The following is a 17,084-nucleotide window of genomic DNA, read 5'->3' as shown; positions in this document are numbered from 1 at the left end:
CCCACGGAAAAATAAATGCAGTCTTTGACTGGTTGTGTGGGTGGATATTTATTTGATTATACCTGGAAAATCCATCCATAAATGAAAATATTTCGCATCCGGCGCATTCATCAATTGTCTGGTCGATGAAGGGTGTAGGGTAGTTGTCCTTTGGACAAGCTTGATTTACATCCCTGTAATCAACGCACACTCTAATCGTTCCCGGCTTTTTCATCACAAGAACAATATTCGATACCCAAACAGTTAGGGGAACCGAGTAAATGAAACCAGCACGTAAAAGTTTTTCAACTTTTGCCTTAATGGTAGCGGCTTTCTTTGGGAGCACCTGCTAAAGCCGTTTTCGTACCAGTTTGACATCTAGATACATCTTGATTTCATGTTCAACTATGCTCGAGTCATTGCCTGGCATTTTTTCATATGACCATGCAAAGACATCTCTGAACTTGCGAAAGAGAGCATAATATACTTCCAGTTCTGATGAAGAACAAGATTTGCCAACATGAATATTCTCTACAACATCTGGTTTGATCGAGATATTTATGGCGATAGTTTCTTCAATATTGGATAGATTTCGCTCGGAATCCACCATATTTACAGTATTTGATAGGAAATAAAAAACTGAAGGATGATTAAGGTCGTTGGAATAATCTTCGTTGTAATCCGGAAGATGGGAATGATGGTGGTAATCTTTCCACGGTGCCTCTCCTATCATCATTGACTGAACAATTCCTTTGTCTATAGAATGTACATGCGACCAAGGATTTGAAGAGGTACCATATTCCTTAGACCTATCTACCCAAACACTCGATGAGCGTTGATTTGGGTTTGCCGCCCAGGCCGAGAACATTGATTGCTACAATATTTCTATTGGGCTTGGAGGCAATACTTGGTGATGATCCATGCTAACATCATGTTCAGAAATCCTCTGAATAGAAGATACCATATTGCAGGTTCCCACTGTGGCCACTTCCGCCAGATTGTTTGGAGGCGGTAGGGCAAAAGTAACCATCAATGTAGAGTCTTTTACTAGGCTTATTCCGATATTTTGAAGCAATTGAGAGCTTCCGTGGATCATCGAGATGCTTCCCGTAACTTGTGAACTGTTGGGGAGAAATGTTTGTTGGTCGATGATTGTAATTCCTCCTTGAAAAGGAAATGCAATCTTTCTAAAGTATGTTGACACAACAACAGCCATAGCATAAATCCAGGTCCTTCCCAGTAGGATGTTATAATCGAGCTTTCCATCGATAACTTCAACATCAATTTCTATTGTTTTGCCCCCCAGTTCAACTTGCAAGTTACTTAAAATCCCGTACGGGATGTATGTTTGTCCATCGAATGCTTTTAATGTCATTGATGATCTTGACAAGGGTGGTGATCCTAAAGTTTTCCAGGAACTCATTGACATAATGCAGGTAGATTCCCCCTCATCAGTAATCGTTCGATGAACATTTTTGTTGAGGGCTTTCACTTGAATGAGGAAAGCGAGTTGAGCTGGTAATTGAGGTTCATATCCTTTATTATTAAAGGACACAAGATTGGAATCCGCTGGGTCAATCCCACCTATTGTTGATAATAGAGCCTACTTTTGGGAGGGGCAATTTTGCAGTACTTCAAGTGTCAACATAGCAGACGACGATTGGGCAAGGTCCTCTACTATATTATAATTCTGTGCTGCTCTGGCACGAGGATTAAATTTCGATTTGTGTACTACTCCCTTTGGCGGCTTTATTGTTAGTTCAGGAATGATGGGTGGCACAACCTCGGTCGAAGTTGTTGTCAAACTACTAGGTTGATCAGTAGCCTTGTTGTTCGACAGCTGTGGATTCCCGTAATCTTTATTCGTTGTCGATATCAAAGCATCATTTTGCTGTTTTGAAATGGACAACATAAGCACTTGGGATGGGGAAGCATTGTCGCTAGCAACAAGATTGGTTTCTGGGTTTGGAAATGGGTCAGTCAATACCGCTGAGGTTTTTGAGTTCTTAAAGAATTTCTTAATCTCAGCTTTATGCGGGCAATTTCTCGTGCAATGGTCTTCATCGCATATGAGACATGGCTAACCAGGTTTCTTTTGCCCATAAGGGTTTTAAGAAGATTTTTTAGGAGACTAATCATCATGTTTCTTCTTTTTTCCTTTCTTTTTCTTCTTGCCCCCCAGTTGCTTCGATTCTTTGCCTTTGTCAATTGACATAACATTAACCTCTGAGGCAAGAAGTTCTTCATTTGAATTTTGACCGAAAACCGTGCAGGCTTTCTTAGATGTAGCCTTTGCAGTTTTCGTGCTGGTTGTACCTATCACGCCATCACCGGCATGAGAGTCTTTGTTTGATTTAGGAGGAGGATGAATGGAAAACTCTGGTCTAGGAGCATCTAAGATTTTGTCATAGAGCGTGCCAGACTGAGTGTAGATCAAGTCTAGATATTGCACACGAGGAATGACTTGCTCTTCAGTGGCAACTCCCCCTTTAGCCACATCTTCTGTAATAGAAGGTAACAATGACTTAATAAACCATTCAGCTAGCAGTTGATCAGGAACATATGTTTTCACCATTCGATGACAACGTCGCCACTCATGAATATGATCAGATATGTGAGTGGCTGTCGTTTAATTGAAATTGGTAAGAAGCTCCGTTCCTGTTTCATACCTTATGGGTAACTGAAAATGGGTTAAAAAGGCGGTGGCAAGGGTGCTGAAGTTATCAAATGAAGCTCTAGGCAATTCGATGTACCATTTTTCTACTAGACCAGTTAACGTTCGCTGAAAAAGGCGAAGCCTAATCAAATCATCATTGAGAGTGTTGGACGAACACCACAGATGAAAGGTCATCACATGATTTGACGGATCTTCACCCAGATTTCCATTGAATTTAGGAATATCTTATGGAAGTTTATGAGGAATCGCCAGCCACCAAGGGGCATAAGCAATTGGATCATTTGTTAGTCAATTCAGTTTTGGTAATTCTAGAGTTGCAACGAAAGGAAACTATTGATTCAAGTTTGGCGAAGCATACCCAGGATAAGATGGAATTTCCTGAGCAGTGGGTCTTTGCATACTAGCATAATGTATTTGATGCTGATAACTTTGATAAGGTTGATGGGCATAACCATTATGATATGATTTATGGTGACCGTTTTGAATATACGGCTACCTGTTACCTGCAAAGCTTTATTGCTTAGGTCCTTGGTAAGCTTGCTGGAATTACATGGTTGTTGATATTGCACCAGCCATGGCTGTGAGACCATTTGTTGTTGCCCAATACTAGATGTTTGACCAAGATGAGGGGTTACAGTACTCGTTTGAGCGTAAGTCGCTTCAGTTAAGGAGCCACTAATTGGCGATTGTGGTTGTGTCGTGGCGACGAGAGGCTGTTGTATTATGACCTGAGAGACTTGAGGTTGACATACAACAGGCAGCGCTTGTACTTGCAACACCGTCACAATAGCCGATGTAGTGGGAATGTTTGACACAGGTTGATTTTGTTGCATTGAATATACAACTCTTGGCTATTGAGGCAGCATTGGCATCCAACCACTAGATGTGATTCCAGCTTGACCCGAATTCTGTTGTGAACTTTCATATGGTTGTTCTCCCGAAGGGAACAATGAAAAGGCATACTGCCCCCCATATGGTGGCAATCCAGTGTTCAAAGGAAAGATTGGCCTTTGGAGACTGGACTGCCCAAATTGATACTATTACGAAGGATCAATTTGCCGAGACTCAACATAAGAAATTCTAGATATTATTTTGGATGAACAAAAGGGAACAGACCATACTGTCGAAACAATCCCCAGGTGGACTCCATCTAGTGGTTGAGAACTAGTTGGGACAGATGGTACACCAGCAAACATTGTCGGAGTATTAGTAGGAGGTTCTGCTGCTGCTGTATTGGATGACACAGTCCTATATATCGATGGTTGTTCAGACATATTGAGTCTATCCAAAAGATTTCCTAGCAATTCTACAGGAACTTGCGATGAAGGGAGACTAACTTCTATAGTAGAAGGATATAGGTGGATCCTAGTTCCAAAATGCAATGGAGTACTGGATGGAAGATCCTCCACAATCTCTTCTATAGCAATCAATCCAGGTGGAAGAGGTAGATCGTCAGGTCTGTAAAATATTTCTTGTGCCGAAGAAGGTAAAGATTCTACAGCGATAGATGTTGGAGGGGTGACACCTTCCAAATCAGTCCTAGATGGAGCTGGTTCAGGAATAGGAGTGTTTAGCGTTACACTAGGATCAGTTCTAATGTCCTCTTGTAACTGCGGAACTTCTTCTATAGAGGCAGGGATACCATAAATGGTTGGAGTAACTGGAGTCTCTAAGGATGTTGAAACACAAGTTTCAAACAAACCATGAGACTTTGACCCAGTTAAACGAGTTCGCTTGGCCCGGAATGACTTCGTTTCCAGAGTCAAAGACGGTTGACTCATTAGTCTCCGCGAACAACGGGGTTTTGATTGACTTTCTTCCACGATCGCGGATTACTTTATCAACTCAAAATAAAAAGGGAAAACGTTATTATGAATTAAATGAATTTTATGATGCTTTGACACAACTTGCTTTTTCAATTTTTAAGAGTCAAGAAAAAGCTAAAAATGACTCTAGTTGCCTTCGATTTTTAATGAGCCTGAAGTGACAAGTGCTCAGATGGACCTTTTCTTTTAAGGAGTTTGAAAAGGAACGAAAGTGATTACTCTGGAAATCTAGATAGAGGGATTACCAAACCAATCACAAAACTGCATAATACTTTTTACGGTACGACAGTCAATCTTCCCGAATGTTGTGTTCAATGCATTGCAATCGATAGGGCAGCAGACGGGGCTTCCTAAGGATAATGGATATAGCCTATTGTGGTCTCCCAATATGTACTTGATGGTACGTGGGAGCATAAGTCCGTACTGGCACTTGTCGTCTCAAAGAGGAGGAATCACCCAACCTACGATGAAAGCGATAGTTACCAGGCTTTACGACGCCAGAATACGTCTCTAGCCTAGACTTTTAAATGTTGTGTGTTAGGTTCCAAAGTGTTTTTATGTTCATTGAAATTTATTTTACAGTTGATCTTTCTTAAGAAGTTTGCCTTTAAGGTTCACCGCGTGATGTAGATATACAAATCCTAAATATGCAATCTAAGATGATAAACAATCATTTACTTTCTTTTTGCAATGAAAATCCTAGCTACTAATAAAAGAGAAGCAAAATTCTTTCAACATAGAGCAGAGACCACACACTAGATGCACTTTTCCTAAATCAATATCAACAAGCAGTTTAAATGCAAATGCACATGCATGTATTTGTTTTCCGCTTTCTTAATGTGTGAATGACAAAAAGAATGCTAAGTACAGATCTGAACTATTCTTCTTTCAAAGCGACAGTACTAACAATTTTCTTTTCAAAAAACAAAAGGAAGACTAAGACAACACTTTGCGATTTTGAATTGAAAACTGCTCTCGACACTTGAAATACTATTAATCCAAATCAAACACAAGAGAAAAAGTGTAATCGACTATCAAAAAGAGGAGGGTTCTTTTCTTTGACCGAAAACGACACTTGCGACACTTTCAAATCAAAAGACGACGGTTCAATTAAGCTACCGGTTGCAAAGGAGAACTGTAAATGGCAAAAAATACATAAAAATATTCACAATTCTTTATCAATGGAGGTTGAATAATGCAAAGGAAGGGATTTTCAATAGTGGTATACTGATCACAGACATCAAAACTACTGAATAAAGCTGAAGACAATGAAGAAAAAACCAAAATCTGGAGGCAGAAACAGTCTTACCTGATCATCGCACCTATAACACAGGGAAACAGGGATGCATCTCACCTACAACACACAGGAGGTGTGATGCGTCCATACTACCAATGAGAGATAGTGCGATGGTCTAGGAACGAGAATGAGCTTGGTTTGTGCTCATAGTTTGCAGCTAAGTTCAAGGGTTTAGGCTGAGCTAATGATAGGCAGTAAACACAAAGTATAGGGACTGATCTAATGAGGTTAGTTGAGCTACCACCAGGGCACTTAGGATGTTTGCAAGTCAGTTTTTTAGTTCATAAACAAACTCGGAGATTGACTGAAGCAGCATTGATCTACTTTGCACTTGCATAGAAAATGCAGTTCAAAGGCTAGTTGGCTTAACTTTAGGCTCCGTTTGTAGTTTATGAAGCAAAAAAATAGAGACAAGCAATCAAACTATTCGCTCTCCAGTGGAGTCGCCATTTTATTATTGGGAAAACTAGTGTCCACTCAGAGCTGCTAGTCCCACTAAGACGGGTAGCTATCTTAGAAACAAACAAATTAAAGTTACTTGCATTTTCCTTTATGAGAGATGGATGAGAGAGAAGCAGAGAGTACCAACCTCAGTCTTTCGCTTGGCTCCTTGCTTGTTTCCTCTATCCTTTGACAAAGTTTCACCACTCCTTCCTTACTTGTCCCGTTTCAAAGAACACCTATAGAGCCAAAGAAGCATAATACCATCAAAGCATAGAGATCTATAACCATAAACAATATAAGATCAGATGTATATTAACCATACAAATGCGTATATCAATACAAGATTCAGAAATATACAAGAATATGGAGGAAAACTCAAATAGCTTTATTGATAGAAGTAGTAGAAAAGAGGACTAAAACCCATTGGTCTAACCCAGCGCCATCCTCCCAGCATGAAAGCCCTCTTCACCTCATGAAAAGCTTAGATCACCCAACAATACAATGTTGCATAGAGAAACTAATAGCACTTCCTTACCAAATACAAAATTCCAGCCTCTGGATCTCTAGGATGAGGGATCCATCTATAGATGTTTGCAGGTGGGTGAGTCAGCTTTTGGGATTTTGATTAGTGTCATCTCTCTGATAGTTCTTGGTTCCACTTGGAGATTTCATGATCTCTTACTCATCCCTGGGCAAATTCAAAGAGGCAAGTGTCAAATGGGCAGTTTCTAGAAGATTCTCTAGGTTTCCACCTAGCCAACTACCTCTGCCATTTGTCTGCTCTTGCTCATCGCACCCTACAGAAGGGCTTTTCAGTATGCATCACACTTTTTGCATGTGGCAGGTGAGATGCATCACACCTTTAGCACTGAGCAGTCTGTATGGTCCTGTTTTGACCAGTTTTGAGTAGCTTTTTAGGGAGAACTTCTGGGAAATGATGTAATCAGTTGACCTTGCTCCTTTAGGGTATGAAAAAACACTTTTAGGGATTTAGAAGCCCTTGGTTTATGGACATATGCATTTGGGGTTGCAGTGCTCAAATATGTCTATAACACATGTACATATGCATCACATCCAAATACCCTTAGATGTGAAAGAGAGGGTTTATTACCCATCCATACCTCTTGTGGAGTCTTATCCTCCAACATTGATGAAGGTCATCTGTTGACCAAGTAACATGTTGTCTCCACCGCCTCTGCCTAGAATTCTTGTCCTAACCCGGCACCACTGAGCATGCTTCTTGCCCTTTCCATCAACATCTTGTTTATTCTTTCTGCAAATCCATTTTGCTGAGGTGTATATGGAGTAGTCTTCTACCATGCTATACCACACTTCTTACATAATTCTTCAAATTCCTTACTGCAAAACTCTCCTCCGTTATCTATCCTCAACACCTTTATCTTCTTCTTTGTTTATTTTTCCACCAGAGCCTTAAATTCTTTAAACTTGTCAAAGACTTCAGATTCCTTCTTAAGGAAATATATCCATGTATTCCTTGAGAAGTCATCTATAAATGATACATAGTACACAGACTTACCCTGTGATGGAACCTTCACAGGTCCAAACTCATCACTATGCACAAGCTCTGATATCTGTTTTTCCCTCTTACTACCAGAGGGGAAACTCACCTGATTCTGTTTCCCATATACACAATTTTCACAGAAATCAAAATCCAGAGAGCTATTACTCATACCTTCTACTATACCTTTACCATGAATTATTCGAAGGCCCTTCTCTCCAATATGTCAAAGCCTTTGATGCCACAATATGGTCTTCTCTCCAGAGACCACTAGATTTTCTGCTCCACTTTTAAGAACCACAGAACTATTGCACCCATCAACAATAATGCTACCTTGCAACTTGTACAGAGTTCCAATCTGAACTCCCTGCATCAATACCAGTGCTCCCCGAACCATCTTGCAAGTATCCTTCTTGAACACTGTTTTTACACCTGCATCATTTAGCTTGCTTACAGAAATTAGATTTCTAGCTGATGCAGGAATATGCAGAACACCCAGAAGTGTTCTAACCCTTCCACCTTGCAACTTCAACTTTACCTTTCCATGACCAACGATTCTAGCCTTCCTATCATCCCCTAAGAAGACATCACCACCATCGTATTTATCATACTCGCAGAACCACTCTCTATGGGGAGTGAAGTGAAATGATGCACCTGAGTCAATCAACTGTGCCTCATGATCTACATGTGTACTTGAAGAAGCCAAGTACACATCCCCACCTACATCTGAGGTGGTTTTCGCCTCCGCAGAAGAAGCATCATCAGATCCCTTTCCTTTGTCAGGAGCTTTAGATTTACAGTCCCTTTTGTAGTTCCCTTCCTTTTCGCATTTCCAACATACCACCTTTACAGGTTTTCCTGGAGATTTAGATCTCCCTCTAGATTTAGATCTCCTACTCAATGACTTATTTTTGTTTCTGTTCTGGGCCCGTCCTCGTACAGACAAGGCATCACCATTCTGGCTCTCCATATTTCTGTCTCATCTCCTCCGTCAACAAGGATGAGACTATTTCATCAAACTGTAAGGAAGTTGCATTGCTACCTATTGTAATAACTAGACTATCCCACGAATCTGGTAGAGAACACAACAAACTGATACACTTATTTTCATCTGAAATTTTAATATCAACAGATAATAACTGACTTACCACTGTATTAAATGCGTTCAGATGCTCTGTCACCGAGTCTCCATTTTTCATCCTCAGGTTATACAGCTTTTTCCATAGGAACAGTTTATTCACCAGAGACTTAGATTGGTACAAAGTCCCTAACTTGCCCCACAAAACCTTCGTTGTAGCTTCCCCTGATACATTCAGCAATACTGAATCTGAGACACACAATCGTATTTTTCTCTTAACCTTCAGATCCAACTTCTTCCATTCTTCCTCGAACACTCCCGTTGGTTTAGTACCTAGATCTATCGTGATCCACTAATCTTTATCCACCAATAGATCCCCCATCTTGAGTTTCCACAACTCAAAACTCTGACCATTAAATTTCTCGATCTCTATCTTTCCACTGCTCGCCATCTTTTTTCACCACCAGAATCAATCCCGCAGATCTCTCACTGAACAGGGTCTACCATAGGCCCGAGCAAAACCCCTCAGCAACAAAGGCGTCCCCTTGAAGCCAAAACAGCTCTGATACCAAATGTAGATTTTAACCCTGTATAGAAATTACCTGCATACGAATTCTAAAACACAGAAAATAAACAATGTGAGAACATAACACATAAAACACATATACACAGAGATTTTCCCCTGGATCCTAAAATCGGGACTACCAACTTGATTTTTCATTATATTTCTTTCAATGTTACAATACATATTTATACATGTCGAAGCATCCAATACCATGGACCGAAAACCATAGGTAGGTCCGCCTAACTTAATATAGGGTCCAAATTTTTTTTCCAGAGGAGGCTACTCACCCTCCTCAAACCCCTCTGTAACCCTCCCGCTGTGCAATTGGTGCAACAAAGGCCCGCCCGCCCCCCTCTAACCCCCTGCTTCCTATGTGGGTTAGTCGTGGAAAGAATATAACACAACCCAACATGTAAACCTTCCATACATTTTATATAAAAAAATTATATATTTGTCCATTCAAACTAATATTGGAAAGTAATAGTCATGTACTTTGCCCTTTGTAAAGGAATAGCTAGTGCAAAATGAGGAAGGGAAAAGGGAAACTTTCCCTAAGATTAGCAAGGAAAAATCCAACTTCAAATTATTAAAATTAAAATAAATAATAAAATTTAATTTATACTGTTAAACTATAAACATCATGTAAATATGTTTTAGTCAAACATATATAATGGCTATTCAAACAAAAAAAACTAAATGCCTAATTGTAAAAAGTTCCGAGACAATACATACAATTACATTTCATTCTAGAATCAAAGAGTAAAACATGAAATTCTAATGAAAAAAAAGGAAACTCTTAGCTTCATGACATGAAATCCAAACTCTCGTGGACCTAAAACAACTATATCAAAAATAAAATTCAATTGAAGTTTGGAGTCCGCTAGTGATTTAAGAAATGAGAGAGATTATTGGAAAAATGAATGCATTGGGAAGCAATTCACTGGCAGCTTGGGTGGGATGGAAATTGTTCCATAACACATATTGCAAAGAATTGGCACAAAATCTTTTTGACCTAGCGTTGGACAATATAGCAGTCTCATTGAATCCAGTCCCACAACACACTCTCCTCGCCTTTGCAAACCCTGCATTAATGAACCCAATCATAAACATTAAAACCCAAACACAACCAATACAGTTATATCACCAAGACAATTACCATAACCGCAATAAGGGTCTTACCATTGTTTGAAGGATGCTAAACGAAGTGTTATAATAATGTATAAATGTCAAATACTACAATTTTCAGCCTTGGTAGGGTTTTCGCCAAGCTGTTTACTGTAGATTTCAAGCAATTGTTATAGCGTCTAGAATTGTTGTTTTTAACACATGTATTTTCACCGTGCCCAAATGGAGTGATTGCAACGGGAAGGCACCCTAATGAAGGGAGATTAGTCGCACCCATTATGCGAGCCCACCCCTGAAAAAGATAATCAACAATTCCAACCTCAGAAATCAGCAATTATGGCGACAGAAAACAATAGTGGCAAATAATAAAAATTTGAATCTATAAATCATTATTAAGAGAGTAATGTAGTTTCGACCTAATGGGTAATGCCTATTGCATTAAAATATAATTTGAATGCATATTTCTAGATATTTTGAAAATCTCGACATGGGTATGAATGAAATCCTCTATGGAATTTTCAAATTAGTCTAAAATTTGCAACAGGAAAAAATGTTTTATGTCCAAATTAAATTCCAAAATATTCTGAAATCTGTAATGGCTGTCATTATAATGTTTACTGCTTATTCCAAAATAGTTAAAAGAAATTTTGGAAGTGAAGAAAATTAACAATGACATTTTCAATTGTAATAAATAATCATAATTTAGATTTTCAAAATATTTTGAAATTTACCCTATCTAACTCACCACCCTTATTTCAAACACAGATTCCAAGATATTTTAAATGAGTGTTGGATTCCAAAAATCCTTTTGATGATTGCAGATTTCACTAAAATATACAACGCAATAGATGGTCATCTTCGTGTTGATTACAAATTCCAAAATATATCAAAAATGTGTATGACATTAGCTAAATCAACCGTGGTTAAAATGTGAATCATAAGCTTAGGACTTATGTAGTAATTTTGTACGAAATGGCTGGCATGAGTACTGACAACGTAAAGAGCTTTCAACACAGTGGAAGAAACATCAGCTCTGTCCACAAATCTCTCCAATTTCGATTGGTATTGTCGAAAATATTGTAACTGTTGCGTCATGGATATTGCATTCTGCAAACACAAAGCTTTTTGTTTTTGTTCTCTTTAAATAAAAGAGACAAAGAACTTAGTTGATTGAAATGATTAAGACATTGTTCAATTTTTGTTAACATGGTTGTAATTTTGGGTATAGTTATGATTTTTTTTGTTCAATTAGTTAAAAGGGAGACTTTCTCTTTTACAGAGGATTAGCTAGTGTAAATTTTCAATGTAATGAAGATGGAAACAATAAGAAAATAAAAAAATTAAAAAGTTAAATAAAAAGAAAATAAAACAAAAGACAAAAAAATAGTAACTTGAGAAATGGAAGTTACTAAATAGCTCATAATAAGACCTCCACTTATCACTTTATAAATAATTAAATTTAAATAATAATAAAAAATAGCAAAAAATGTTTTCCTAATGTTAAACTATGATAAGTTATAAAAAAAAAATTGGTCATAGAACTTGCTACTTAGTTTGAATATAGTTTAATTAAACTTAAAAACAATAGACACAAAAATAAAACAACTACCTCTCATGAAAATGGTCATAGGTGAATGACTTGGATGCAGTTGAATCCCAAAACGATATATGATATAATATTAATTATATTAACATATCTACACTTTAATATATGTTTATAGTTTAATTAAACTGAAAAAAAATAAACAAAAAAATAAAACAACTAATAAAATATTGCATATTAAGAAATATGATTAACTAATATTGTTTATATTAACATATATACATTTTAATATATGTTTATTATATATGTTTGTTTTATTTTTTATTAATATATAAAAAAAATTATAATTAAATTTATTAAAATATGTTTTTAATATAATAATAAGCCACCTTAAATTGAAAATATGGAGAAATAATTATAAGCCATGAAAATGAAAAAAATAAAAATAAAATAAAAATGAAAAATTAGTAATTAACCTAAATGGAAAGTTATTAAACAACCAATAAGCCCTCAACCAATCACCTTACCAATAAATAAATTTAAATAATAGTAATAAATAACAAAAAATAAATTCCTAATGTTAAACTATGGAGAAGTAACACAAATTTTTGGTCAAAGGTCAGTCAAAAAGCAAAATTGAATTTGTAATACCATACCTATGTATAATAATAGAGTTTTCTTAAAATTGATTAAACATTCAAATAAATTTTTTTATAACCAATTATATCTCATTTTAAATTATATTTTTAATTAAAATTTCTATTAAATTTTAGAAATATATAAATTTATTTCATTTGAAATTGTGAAGTGTTTACTCTCTATCATATTATGTGTAAAAATATCCCACATAAAATAATATGAGAATTTATAAAAGTTGTTGAGAGTTTATCATTTGAGAGTTCACACTTAAGACAAGTTAAGATAATAAATTAAAATGTTTTTAAGAATAATCTTAATTAATGGAAGATGAAAAAACTTAGTTTACATAATGAGAATTACGTTAGAGGATAAGAAATGGTGAAATAATGTAAAGCAATGTATCTTTATGTATATACATTTTGATTTCTTTTAAATGGTGTTTATCTACAATTTTACTCAATAGTAAAGTGATTGTTGTCCTATAGATCTTATTTCGGGATCTATTAAATGATGGATAGAATAAATAATCAAATCTCCTATGTCTAATGAAAACTATTTTTTTATGTACAATTGAAAAGTCAAAGATAGTGGTGCACCCTGTTACCCTCGCATGTTGAACCAGGTTATAGAGCCACTCTAGCAGTTGAAATCATATTTTTACTCAAAAATCTCAAACTAGATTTGTAACACACCCCCTTATCTAACCAGAGCTAGTTACTATGCTAATTCGACTCTCAACATGCAGTTATGAGAATGGCGTATTAATTTAATTTATTTTTATTTTTATTTTTTGCTTTTGTTTCTCTTTTACTAAGATAATCACCCAATTCATGATATCTGTCTTATCAAAATGTTGATGGTGATATAAAATTTCACCCTTTTTGGACTCCAAAAACAAAAGTTATGTCATTTTAAAAGTCTCCTCCCACACTATGCTAAAGCACTTTGTCATGCCACATGGCACCCACATGGATCCCACGTGACAGTTACCTTATGCCACATTATACTATGGTGGGTTAAATAGCATGAACCACCTACTTGGGTTGACCCCTCTATGATAATTCATCAATACTTTAAAATCTTAGGCGCAAACACACATATCTATGGGAATCTACATATAATATATCTACACATAATCATACACCCATGCTAATCCCACATATCTCACACACACACTCACACACACATATGGTCAACCATTGCATGGCACCCTTTTATACCTTTGTATTTTGACCCTTTAATATTCACAGGACCCCCTTCATGTTATATGTTATTAAAGTATCCTCTCTCTCTCTCTCTCTCTCTCTCTCTCTCTCTCTATATATATATATATATATATATATATATATATATATACATACATATAATCCCAGTGTTTGTGGACCCCTCCTCACAATTATATAATATAAACCTCATGATATAAGCTTGACAATGTATAATAAAAATCATATGGATATTTGAAATATAAGTGATCACAATACCGACACTTCAATATAATATAATTTGGGCGTAATTAATATTTGTGGGCCCTTAAGACGATTCGACGACAGTGAGGAGGTGGGGGATGTGATGACCAAGATTCAATTACAACATAAACCTTACGATGTTGATCCTTCGACATAAACATTATGACAGACTTAGGCGTGGAGGATCCCTAAATGACCCAATGCAGGAGGTCCAACTTTCATTGTGTTGTCCAATAGCCCAAACCCTTCCTGAAAGGTCAATGACATTAACCCTGCTTGGCATTTCAACGTCCCAATTATGGAGTATAAATTATGGAATTTGTGCCCAATTTTGCAGTCTGGACTATGACAATTGTGCTCGATTTTAGAGCATGATCTATGACATATATGCATGATTCTCGACTGTCTGTAACATCCCTGATAAAAATTCCACGTAAAAATATATAAATACCACGGATGATGGGACACGTATTCCAAGATGAATGGTGGGAAGGACATCTTAGTGTGTGTTCATTTGGTTGTTTTTGGCTAAGGAAATTGGCAAAGGCAATGGCTAAGGCATTAAAGAGGAAAAAATGTATTTTGGCACATTTATTTATGAAAATAATGGAATTAAGGAGAAAAGGAAGGTGAAAGGTCACATGCTACATGTGAGGAGGAAATTGAAATAAAATAATGGAAAATGAAGAAAATAGAGGCCTCATTCATAAAAAAGCTTCAGAGGATCAGTTGGTAGGACTTGGTTAGTTTAGCTTTGGAGCTCTCTCACTATTCTCTCTCTCTCTCTCATACTCTTGGACACTTAGAGTTTCCTTGGGGCACTTTGGCATTGGAGCAAGAAAGGCAAGGAAGGAAAGAGGAAGTAAAGATCAACTAGGGAAAGGCAGGATCAAGAAACTACAATAGGCTTCATTGCAGGTACCAACTTGCATGTGTATTTTCCTTGCTAGATTTGGCATGCATGGGATTGCATGTGTTTATTTTCTACCATGGCATGGGTTTTTCTAGGTGTGACAATATTTTCAGCCTAGCCTTTCCATTTCTTGGTAGCTTTGATGAGATGGGTTCTCTCATGCATTTTGTGGGGCATGGTCGGATTGGATTTGAAGCTAAGTGGGGTGGATCTCCAAATTGACAAACACATGGTAGTAGTGGTCCCTAAACCAAATTGAGGATGCACGCGGCCACTGGCCTAGTAACTCCTGAACTAGACTGTGGGTTATGGTAAAGCTAGATTGTGTGCCTCGGTGGGCCTAGGGATCCTTGTCAATGAATGGTGGGATATAAGGTAAAGCCAAGAGGTGGATTTTCTCTCTGTTGGGCCTAGTGATTCCACGATGGAATGCACGGTAAATCCTGGAGAGCATGTCTTGGTGTAGGGCCTAGTGATCCCTGGATCAGATTGCGAATGCACAGTAAAGCATGAGAGACTAGGAGGCACTCAAATTCCTCACTGTATAGGCAGAGAACTCCAGTGGCATCCACATTGATTAGTGTTTTTGATGTGTTCTATGAGTCCCATATTCATGCTTGGAATATGGAATGGGGGTGATTGGTTGAAGAGAGACTTCGCTCAGCCAATCTATGGTCAGGTGGAACGTGGTAGTCCAATCATCAGTTGCTTCATTTCATTATTAATGAAAAATTCATTCCCTTCATTTTCATGCACAAATGTACTGATGTATATATGGATTTTGATGGCTGATATGTTTATTGTATTTCAGTTCCTATTACTTTTTCTATATGCACATTTAACCCAGAGGGTGTTACAGAGTGGTATCAGAGCATGGTTCAAACACTTGGACTGGATGGGCTCTATCATAGGTGAAATGAATAACAAAGGTTAAATTTTAGACCCTTCTTTAATATATGTTATAACTTTTCTTCTATGGCATATTAGAAGTTGAAAATTTGTCCATATTGAAGGTAAATCCCACTAATAACGTGGCAAAAATTTCAGATATTGGTTCGCAATACTTTTGGAATTATGACCTACGGAAGATGGCCTTCCTGAATGCACCTTTAAACAAGTCATGTTGGAATTTCTTGAATAACTCATCTTTTGTAGGCTTTAAGAAGATGAAAAATTAAGGTCTATACCCAAATTTTGGAACTTCTGGAATAACTCATCTTCTGTTATTGTGCCTCATTAAGGTCTATACCCAAATCTGCTGCCATCTTAAAAGTTTTGATCTGAAATTCAATTGGCAGTAACACTTGTTTTCCATACACTAATTCATACGAAGAGAAGCCAGTGGTATTCCTCCATGTAATCTGATAGGCCCATAATGCCTCAGGAAGTTGATCAAACCAATCCTTCTTATGTAATTGCATTGTCTTAGTGAGGATTGTATCCAACACCTTATTTGTTGATTCCACCTGCCCATTGGCCTGTGGATGGTAAGGGGTGGACTTCCGATGAGTAATATGATATTTATGTACAATTCCCTGCATAAGCTTTGACACAAACTGAGTACCCTGATCAGTAACAATTTCCTGGGGTACCCCAAATATTACAAAAACATTAGAAAAAAAGAAATTCTACTACTGCTTTTTCCGTTTCTCTAGGTAGTTCTCTTGCTTCCACCCACTTCTTCACATAATCAGTACAAACCAAAATATACTTCTTACCTTTGGACATAGGATTGATGGGACCTGCAAAATCAAGAGCCCAGCTCTCAATTGGTTCTATGAGAACTTGTGGCTGCAAAGGCATTTCATCTAATTGGACAGGTCGCCCTATTCTCTGGCAGCTATCACATTTATGCACATACTCCTTTGCATCTTTAAAAAGACTCAGCCAATACTACCCAAAGTGGAGGATCTTATAGGTTGTCCGCTTATCTGCAAAATGTCCTCCACAGGGTTCATTGTGATAAGCTCTCAAGATATCATACATCTCGTCCTCCCTGGCACACATGTGAGT

General features: G+C 37.2%; 1 pseudogene; it reads right to left on the bottom strand.

The window, feature by feature from the left end:
- Window positions 1-10,273: 10,273 nt before the first annotated feature.
- LOC149172814 (GDSL esterase/lipase At5g03820-like) lies at window positions 10,274-16,874 on the bottom strand (annotated as a pseudogene).
- Window positions 16,875-17,084: the final 210 nt, after the last annotated feature.

The sequence above is a fragment of the Pinus tabuliformis genome, chromosome 4_2, assembly GCF_031772625.1.
Source record: "Pinus tabuliformis cultivar Carrire ecotype Pingquan chromosome 4_2, CPIR1, whole genome shotgun sequence".
NCBI classification, from domain to species: domain Eukaryota; kingdom Viridiplantae; phylum Streptophyta; class Pinopsida; order Pinales; family Pinaceae; genus Pinus; species Pinus tabuliformis.
The sequence above is the reverse complement of the archived record's forward strand: the minus strand, read 5'-3'. Positions and strand labels throughout refer to the sequence as shown.